We start from the raw sequence: 12,341 nt of genomic DNA, 5'->3' as shown, positions 1-12,341 counted from the left end.
ACACACACTCCTACATACACACACTCCTACATACACACACACACTCCTACATACACATACTCACACACACACCACACACTCCCACATACACATACTCACACACACACACTCCTACATACACATACTCTCACACACACCACACACTCCGACATACACACTCACACACTCCTACATACATACTCTCTCACACACATGCCACACACTCCTACACATACTCCTACATACACATACTCTCTCACACACACGCCACACACTCCTACACACACATACACACACACACACCACACATTCCTACATACACGCACACACACTCCTACATACATATACTCACACACACTCCTACATACACATACTCTCACATACACACACACTCCTACATACACATATTCTCACACACACCACACTCCTACAGACACACTCCTACATACACATACTCACACACACACACTCCTACATACACATACTCTCACACACACACCACACACTCCTACATACACATACTCTCACACACACACCACACACTCCTACACACATACACACACTCCTACATACACATACTCTCACACACACATGCCACACACTCCTACATATACATACTCTCACACATACACACACTCACACACACACACTCCTACATACACATATTCTCACACACACCACACACTCCTACATACACACACTCACACACTCCTACGTACATATACTCACACATACTCCTACATACACACACACTTCTACATACAATACTCTCACACACACACCACACTCCTACATACACACTCCTACATACACACACACTCCTACATACACATACTCTCACACACACACCACATACTCTCTCTCACACACACACTCCTACATACACATACTCTCTCACACACACCACACTCCTACATACATACTCTCACACACACACCACATACTCTCTATCACACACACTCCTACATACACATACTCTCTCACACACACCACACTCCTACATACACATACTCCTACATACAATACTCTCACACACACACCACACTCCTACATACACACACACTCCTACATACACATACACACACACTCCTACATACACATACTCTCTCACACACACCACACACTCCTACATACACACACTCCTACATACATATACCCACACATACTTCTACATACACACACACTCCTACATACACATTCTCTCTCACACACACCACACACTCCTACATACACACTCACACACACACACTCCTACATACATATACTCACACATACTTCTACATACACACACACTCCTACATACACATACTCTCACACACACACCACACACTCCTATAGACACACTCCTACATACACATACTCACACACACTCCTACATACACATACACACACACTCCTACATACACATACACACACACACTCCTACATACATACTCACACACACTCCTACATACATATACTCACATACACACACACATTCCTACATACACATACTCACACACACTCCTACATATACATACACACTCCTACATACACATACACACTCCTACATACACACACACTCCTACATACACATACACACACACATTCCTACATACACACACACACTCCTACATACACACACTCCTACATACACACTCACATACACACACACACATTCCTATATACACATACTCACACACACTCCTACATACACATATACACACACACACACACACCTACATACACATACACACACACTCCTACATACACACAGACACTCCTACATACACATACTCACATACACACACACACACATTCCTACATACACATACTCACACACACTCCTACATACACATATACACACACACACACACTCCTACATACACATACACACACTCCTACATACACACACTCCTACATACACACACACACACTCCTACATACACATACTCACACACACACCACACACTCCCACATACACATACTCACACACACACACTCCTACATACACATACTCTCACACACACCACACACTCCGACATACACACTCACACACTCCTACATACATACTCTCTCACACACATGCCACACACTCCTACACATACTCCTACATACACATACTCTCTCACACACACGCCACACACTCCTACACACACACACACCACACATTCCTACATACACTCACACACACTCCTACATACATATACTCACACACACTCCTACATACACATACTCTCACATACACACACACTCCTACATACACATATTCTCACACACACCACACTCCTACAGACACACTCCTACATACACATACTCACACACACACACTCCTACATACACATACTCTCACACACACACCACACACTCCTACATACACATACTCTCACACACACACCACACACTCCTACACACATACACACACTCCTACAAACACATACTCTCACACACACATGCCACACACTCCTACATATACATACTCTCACACATACACACACTCACACACACACACTCCTACATACACATATTCTCACACACACCACACACTCCTACATACACACACTCACACACTCCTACGTACATATACTCACACATACTCCTACATACACACACACTCCTACATACAATACTCTCACACACACACCACACTCCTACATACACACTCCTACATACACACACACTCCTACATACACATACTCTCACACACACACCACATACTCTCTCTCACACACACACTCCTACATACACATACTCTCTCACACACACCACACTCCTACATACATACTCTCACACACACACCACATACTCTCTCTCACACACACTCCTACATACACATACTCTCTCACACACACCACACTCCTACATACACATACTCCTACATACAATACTCTCACACACACACCACACTCCTACATACACACACACTCCTACATACACATACACACACACTCCTACATACACATACTCTCTCACACACACCACACACTCCTACATACACACACTCCTACATACATATACCCACACATACTTCTACATACACACACACTCCTACATACACATTCTCTCTCACACACACACCACACACTCCTACATACACACTCACACACACACACTCCTACATACATATACTCACACATACTTCTACATACACACACACTCCTACATACACATACTCTCACACACACACCACACACTCCTATAGACACACTCCTACATACACATACTCTCACACACACACCACACACTCCTACACACACTCCTACATACACACACACACCACACTCCTACATACATATACTCATACATACTCCTACATACACACACACTCCTACATACACATACTCTCTCACACACACACACACACTCCTACATACACATATTCTCACACACACACACCACACTCCTGCAGACACACTCCTACATACACATACACACACATACTCCTACATACACATACTCTCACACACACCACACTCCTACATACACATACTCTCACACACACCACACTCCTACATACACATATTCTCACACACACACACCACACTCCTACAGACACACTCCTACATACACATACTCACACACACATACTCCTACATACACACACACACTCCTACATACACATACTCTCTCACACACACGCCACACTCCTACACACACACTCCTACATATACATACTCTCACACATACACACACTCACACACTCCTACATACACATACTCTCACACACACACACACTCCTACATACACATATTCTCACACACACACCACACTCCTACATACACACACACTCCTACATACACATACTCTCACACACACACACTCCTACATACACATATTCTCACACACACACACCACACTCCTACAGACACACTCCTACATACACATACTCACACACACATACTCCTACATACACATACTCTCACACACACACCACACACTCCTACATACACACACACACACTCCTACATACACATACTCTCTCACACACACGCCACACTCCTACACACACACTCCTACATATACATACTCTCACACATACACACACTCACACACTCCTACATACACATACTCTCACACACACACTCCTACATACAATACTCTCACACACACACCACACTCCTACATACACACACACTCCTACATACATACTCTCACACACACACACTCCTACATACACATATTCTCACACACACACACCACACTCCTACAGACACACTCCTACATACACATACTCACACACACATACTCCTACATACACATACTCTCACACACACCACACTCCTACATACACATACTCTCACACACACACCACACACTCCTACATACACACACACACACTCCTACATACACATACTCTCTCACACACACGCCACACTCCTACACACACACTCCTACATATACATACTCTCACACATACATACACTCACACACTCCTACATACACATACTCTCACACACACACACACTCCTACATACACATATTCTCACACACACACCACACTCCTACATACACACACACAATCCTACATACATCTACTCACACATACTCCTACATACACACACACTCCTACATACAATACTCTCACACACACACCACACTCCTACATACACACACACTCACTCCTACATACACATACTCTCTCTCACACACACCACATACTCTCTCACACACACACTCCTACATACACATACTCTCTCACACATACCACACACTCCTACATACACACACTCCTACATACAATACTCTCTCACACACACACCACACTCCTACATACACACACACACTCCTACATACACATACTCTCACACACACACACCACATACTCTCTCACACACACACACTCCTGCATACACATACTCTCTCACACACACCACACACTCCTACATACACACACTCCTACATACATATACCCACACATACTTCTACATACACACACTCCTACATACACATACTCTCTCTCACACACACCACACACTCCTACACACACTCACACACGCACTCCTACATACATATACTCGCACATACTTCTACATACACACACACTCCTACATACACATACTCTCTCACACACACACACACTCCTACATACACATACTCTCACACACACACCACACACTCCTATAGACACACTCCTACATACACATACTCTCACACACACACCACACACTCCTATACACACTCCTACATACACATACTCACACACACACTCCGACACACACACACGCGCACTCACACCCCAAAACCTCCCTCTTACACAAGCTCTCTCTCATATGTTCACACTCATACACCCCCTGCACTCACACCGACACACCCTCCCTCTCACACATAGCCCATCACACTCACACATACTTAACCAAGCTTACATACACACTCTATCATGTGCACTCACATCTACACGCACACACTCGCATGCACACCCAATCTGCCTCTCCTACATGCGCACTCATATAAGCTTATGGAGTGAATTTCTTTTTGCAAAATTACATTTTGTTTTGCTCAAAAACTGCATGAATCCATGTCAAACTCTGTAAAACTATACAGAGGGTTTGTCAGTCTGATAGAGCATTGGGACACACCTAATGTTTAAAAAACTGAGCTGGAGAAAGTGAGGTCTGCAGATGCTGGAGATCAAAGTTGAAACTTTATTGCTGGAACAGCACAGCAGGTCAGGCAGCATCCAGGGAACAGGAGATTCGACGTTTCGGGCACAGGCCTTCTTCAGGAATGAGCAGAGAGTGTTCAGCAGGAGAAGATAAAAGGTAGGGAGGAGGGACTTGGAGGAGGGGCGTTGGAAATGTGATAGGTGGAAAGAGGTCAAGGTGAGGGTGATAGGTCGGAGTAGGATGGAGGCGGAGAGGTCAAGAAGAAGACTGCAGGTCAGGAAGGCGGTGCCGGGCTGGAGGGATCCGGCTGAGACAAGGTGGGGGAAGGGGGGATGAAGAAACTGGTGAAGTCCAAGTTCATCCCCTGCGGTTGGAGGGTTCCCAGTCGGAAGATAAGACGCTCCTCCTCCGACCGTCGGGTTGTTGTGGTTTGGCGGTGGATGAGTCCAATGACCTGCATATCCTCGGTGGAGTGGGAGGGGGAGTTGAAATGCTGTGCTACAGGTTGGTTGGGTTGGTTCGTCCGGGTGGCCCAGAGGTGCTCTCTGAATCGCTCCGCAAGTAGGCGGCCTGTCTCCCCAATATAGAGGAGGCCACACCGGCTGCAGCGGATGCAGTAGATGATGTGGGTGGAGGTGCAGGTGAATCTGTGGCGGATATGGAAGTTTCCTTTGGGGCCTTGGAGAGAAGTGAGGGGGGAGGTGTGGGCGCAAGTGTTGCACCTCCTGCGGTTGCAAGGGAAGGTGCCGGGAGTGGAGGTTGGGTCGGTGGGGGGTGTGGATCTGACAAGGGAGTCGCGGAGGGAGTGGTCTCTACGGAAAGCTGATAGGGGAGGGGAGGGAAATATATCCTTGGTGCTGGGGTCTGTTTGGAGGTGGCGGAAGTGACGGCGGATGATGCGCTGTACATGGAGATTGGTGGGGTGGTAGGTGAGGACCAGTGGGGTTCTGTCCTGGTGGCGGTTGGAGGGGCGGGGCTCAAGGGCGGAGGAGCGGGAAGTGGAGGAGATGCGGTGGAGGGCACCGTCGACCACGTCGGGGGGGAAATTGCGGTCCTTGAAGAAGGAGGCCATCTGTGTTGTACGTATTTTGATCTGGTCCTCCTGGGAGCAGATGCGGCGGAGACGAAGGAATTGGGAGAATGGGATGGCGTTTTTACAGGGGGCAGGATGGGAGGAGGTGTAGTCCAGGTAGCTGTGGGAGTCGGTTGGTTTGTAGTAGAACCCTCCAACCGCAGGGGATGAACTTGGACTTCACCAGTTTCTTCATCCCCCCTTCCCCCACCTTGTCTCAGCCGGATCCCTCCAGCCCGGCACCGCCTTCCTGACCTGCAGTCTTCTTCTTGACCTCTCCGCCTCCATCCTACTCCGACCTATCACCCTCACCTTGACCTCTTTCCACCTATCACATTTCCAACCCCCCTCCTCCAAGTCCCTCCTCCCTACCTTTTATCTTCTCCTGCTGAACACTCTCTGCTCATTCCTGAAGAAGGGCCTGTGCCCGAAACGTCGAATCTCCTGTTCCCTGGATGCTGCCTGACCTGCTGTGCTGTTCCAGCAATAAAGTTTCAACAAAAAACTGAGCTACCTTGAGAATGTATTTTATAAGAAGTTCTGGGATTTACATATCAAAAATCAGAAACCAGTATATCCCATTCTGAAAGATGAAAGTTTTAATCTAAGATTGTTTACTGTATCACATCTCCATGACACTGGACTCCTTTGGCTATAAATTCGTGAGCATGATCTTAACCTCAACAACCACCTGATGAAGGAGCAGCGCTCCGAAAGCTAGTGCTTCCAAATAAACTTGTTGGACTATAACCCGGTGTTGTGCACCTCCAAGTCATGGCCACCTTATCTACGGCTGTCATGATTTTATAAACCTCTATAGGGTTACCTCCTACGCTCCAAGGAATATAGTCCTAGCCTATCCAGCCTCTCATTGTAACTCAAACCTTCCAGTCTTTGTTAACATCCTGTAAATCTTCTTTGCACCCTTTCCAGTTTTATAACATCCTTCCTCTAACAGGGTAACCACAACTATATTCATAAACACTACTGAAAATTTCCATGGCAATATGCCAGAGACGGGGACAGTTTACTCTCACACACAACAGTTGTCATCAGAAACAAAAACAGAAATTGTTGGAAAAGCTCAGCAGGTCTGGCAGCATCTGTGAGGAGAAATCAGAGTTCATGTTTCAGGTCCGGTGACCCTTCCCCAGTGTCATTTTCACCTGGGGACTGTCAGCTGATGGCAATCCCAGACGGACAATCACACCACCTATTTTTGCCATAAACAACCAAAGGGTTTGGATTGTCCACCACTGTCTGAAAAGTGCAGACGCATGTTTTGCTGGCCTTCATTTTTCTGTTAACTGGCTCTGACCAGCTGGGATGACACTGCCTTTTGAGTGACCAGTGCATGCTTGTTGGCATCAAGTCTACTTCACAGGTTGGTAATCCTGAGTTTGATTTCCTCCCCTTGCCAGGAAACACCAGTCCCGGTGGCCTTCAGTCCGATGCTCTACTGGGTAAACTGACATTGAAATCATTGATTCCTGGCAAAGCCCACATGACTAGCCTTTAATGTGATGTTCTTCGACATAAAGGGTGCTGGACAAATACAAGTTGTTGTGGTGGTTGACACACATCGCTGACTGTAACCCTTACCTGATAATGTGTCGCATCCATTTCACAGTCACTTCCAACACAGTCACCAGATCAGATTGACTCCAGTTTCAGGCCAGTGAATACATTTATTCCAGTTTAGTTACTCCTTTGTCTGGACTACCCATGCAATGTACATGACGAAAAAATACTATTTTCTATAAATAATTCATATCTGAGGGACTGAGCTCTTGGCCTGAAGATATTATTCCATTATCCACTTAAAAGAAATAAATTTGCACTTATAATGTCAATCCATGACATCAGGAGTGCTGATATGGAACTTAAACTAATTGGTCCAAAACTCCTTTTCTTCCGTGCTATTAATTTGATGTAACCCAATCTGTAACCAACATTATTCCATGTTCCAGCCTCCAAAAATCTCAGGGTCTCCTTAATCTTTGTGAGATAGTTAAATCATGCCCAATATCTTTAAAATATGTAAGTCACATTTCTAATATTGATTCTGTACATGTTTTTAAGAATTAGAGACTTTTAAGTCCAATCCTGTTAGGAAATCAATAATGGTACTAGTTGATCAAGCGTAAGGATTGTAAGATGATTCAATTAGCCTGTCTTTAGACCAATTCATACTATCCAGACCAAATTATACTCAAACCAATCTGATGCAATCCGAAACATTGAAAGATGCAGGATTCTTAATGTGAAGACCCAGGGGAATCTAGAATCTGGGAGCACTGTTTCAAAATAAGGAATCTCCCATTTATGAGGGAGATGAACAGGACTATCAACTCTCAAAGGGTCATTCTGTTAGCGAGTTTTGAGGAGATTTGTAGCTCAGGTTGAGCTTCTAATGTAGGTTTGCTTGCTGAGCTGGAAGATTCGTTGTCAGACGTTTCATCACCATACGAGGAAACATCATCAGTGAGCCTCCAGATGAAGCACAAGTGGCATGGCCCACTTTTTACTTATGTGTTCAGGTCTCCTTGGGTTGGTGTTGCAATTTCCTGTGATGATGTCATTTCCTGTAGTGACATTATTTCCTGTTCTTTTTCTCAGGGGTGGTAAATGGGATCCAAGTCTAAGAAAACAGCAAAAAAATGACGTCACCACAGAAAATGATGTTACCATGGGAAATGACATCACCAACACAAGGAAACCTAAACATATAAATAGAAAGCAGGCCATGCCACCAGTGCTTCACCTGGAGGTTTACTAATTAGATTAGATTAGATTAGATTACATAGTGTGGAAACAGGCCCTTCAGCCCAACAAGTCCACACCGACCCGCCGAAGCGCAACCCACCCATACCCCTACATTTACCCCTTATCTAACACTACGGGCAATTTAGCATGGCCAATTCACCTGACCTGCACATCTTTGGACTGTGGGAGGAAACCGGAGCACCCGGAGGAAACCCACGCAGACACGGGGAGAACGTGCAAACTCCACACAGTTAGTCGCCTGAGGCGGGAATTGAACCCGGGTCTCTGGCGCTGTGAGGCAGCAGTGCTAACCACTGTGCCACTGTGCCACCCACAAATAATGTTACCTAGTATGGTGACGAAACGTCAGAAAATGAACCTTTACAGCTCAGTGAGCAAACCTACATCCAGGTCATTCTGTTCCCAGAGAGCAGTGGAGCTCAGGTCTTTGAGTATATTCAAGGTCATTTTTGATTATCATATTTTATAGGAGCCAAGTTAAGGCCACTCGAGATCAGCCATGACTATTGACTAGCAAGCTAAATGGACTGAATGGCCTTTTCCTGCTCTAATTTCCTATACTGTATAGGACCATCAGCAGCCACGGCTTGACTCTCTCTAATATCATGTTCTACTTTTCGAATCTGTCCTAAAAAAATCAGTCACCTTACCATCTAATCATGCCTTCTTGAGTGAAACTTTAAGCTCTGTTCAAAATCTGGGCCACATTCATTGCCCAGAGGGCAATTAGGAGTCAACTACATTGCTGTCAAATGTCGGCCAGACTGGATAAGGACTGCAGATTTTGTTCTCTAAAGTGTATTAGTGAACCAGATGGGTTTGTGCAGCAATTGACATGGTCATCACCAGACTCTTAATTCCAGATTTTTATTCAATTCAAATTTCATCTTGCAATGGCAGGATTTGAACCCAGACATTACCTGGTCTCTGAATGAATACACTACCAATACTGCTTGGTCGGTTGAGAAGATTGAAAGAAATTGGCTACTTAGGCCTGAAAATGGACAATGACAAGGTGATGCATTCATATCCCAGCTTAAATTTAACAAAAGATTTTAACGTGTTTCACAGGGTCATCTTCAGACAAAAATTGACACTAAACCAAAGAAGGACATCGAGTCATGGAGTCATAGAGATGTACAGCACGGAAACAGACCCTTCAGTCCAACTTATCCATTCCAACCAGATATCCCAACCCAATCTAGTCCCACCTGCCAGCACCTGGCCTATTTCCCTCCAAACCCTTCCTATTCATATACCCATCCAGATGCCTTTTAAATATTGCAATTGTACCAGCCTCCACCACTTCCTCTGGTAGCTCATTCCATCCGCGTACCACCCTCTGCATGAAAAAGTTGCTTCTTAGGACTCTTTTTTCACTTTCCCCTCTCACCCTAAACCTATGCTATTTGAGTTCTGGACTCCCCCAACTCAGGGAAAAGACTTTGTCTAACTGTCCTATCATGCCCCTCATGATTTTATAAACCTCTATAAGGTCACCCTTCAGCCTCCGACGCTCCAGGGAAAACAGCCCCAGCCTGTTCAACCTCTCCCTATAGCTCAAATCCTCCAACCCTGGCAACATCCTTGTAAATCTTTTCTGAACCCTTTCAAGTTTCACAACATCTTTCTGATAGGAAGGAGACCACTACTCTGACCAATAAAGGAAAGCATACCAAATGCCATCTTCACTATCCTGTTGTCTGTGATTTCCACTTTCAAGGAGCTATGAACCTGCACTCCAAGGTCTCTTTGTTCAGCAGCACTCCCTAGGATCTTACCATTAAGTGTATAAGTCCTGCTAAGATTTGCTTTCCCAAAATGCAGCACCTCGCATTTATCTGAATTAAACTCCATCTGCCACTCCTCAGCCCATTGGCCCATCTGATCAAGATCCCGTTGTAATCTGAGGTAACCTTCTTCATTGTCCACTACACCTCCAGTTTTAGTGTCATCTGCAAACATATTAACTATACCTCTTATGCTCACATCCAAATCATTTATATAAATGATGAAAGGTAGTGGACCCAGCACCCATCCTTGTGGCACTCCACTGGTCACATGCCTCCAGTCTGAAAAACAACCCTCCACCACCACCCTCTGTCTTCTACCTTTGAGCCAGTTCTGTATCCAAATGACTAGTTCTCCCTGTATTCCTAAGGGTTCTGCCATTCACTGTATAATTTCCACCTGTACTTGACTTTCCAAAGTGCATCACCTCACATTTGTCCGGTTTAAACTCCATCTGCCATCTTTCTGACCATGATGTTTTATACATTCCCCACAGTGAACTTTCAGGTGGGAGAGATTGCAAAAGAGGCAATGTTGCTCTTTGTGGATGGGTGACCGAGTGGGGATTCAACATCTTTCTCCGTTTTGTGAACAATCACTTTCTCTTCCGTCCCTGTCCGTGATCCTACTTGGTCTCCAGCTTCTGTATGATGTTGAATTAAACAGTGCCTCAATGTGTCTATAACAGCTTGAAGACGGAAAGCTCATGGAATAGTTATGTTTCTTTACCTTTGAATGTAAAAGCAAATTGTAAACAGGGTATAAGTTATCTAATGATGGTTTTAGCCTTGAGCTTGGACTTTGACTTTATGCCAGTGTTCTGTTTATCTATCTGCAGCATTGGGTAACAAACAAATTTGCTGCAAATCGCGTACTTGCTTAAGAAAAAAATACACCACCAACAAGTCACCAGCCTTTCAGTTGTTATCCAAGAGCAGTCAGGAGATTCCTATGAGGTTGAGCAAATGTCTCAAGCTGTGTTGGCCATGAGTAGTATTTGTATTGATTTGTAGTTATACCACTGACTGAAAATCAAGCAGCATGCTTTTTGTTGATCCTGTCTATGGATATGAGATAAACTTTACACAGGATAAGATCACTAATCCAATTTATTCAGAATTAAGTGCTTA

Source organism: Chiloscyllium plagiosum, unplaced genomic scaffold, assembly GCF_037043375.1.
Source record: "Chiloscyllium plagiosum isolate Xiang-an unplaced genomic scaffold, Cpla_swu_hap1 HiC_scaffold_43, whole genome shotgun sequence".
NCBI classification, from domain to species: domain Eukaryota; kingdom Metazoa; phylum Chordata; class Chondrichthyes; order Orectolobiformes; family Hemiscylliidae; genus Chiloscyllium; species Chiloscyllium plagiosum.
This window is presented reverse-complemented; position numbering follows the sequence as displayed.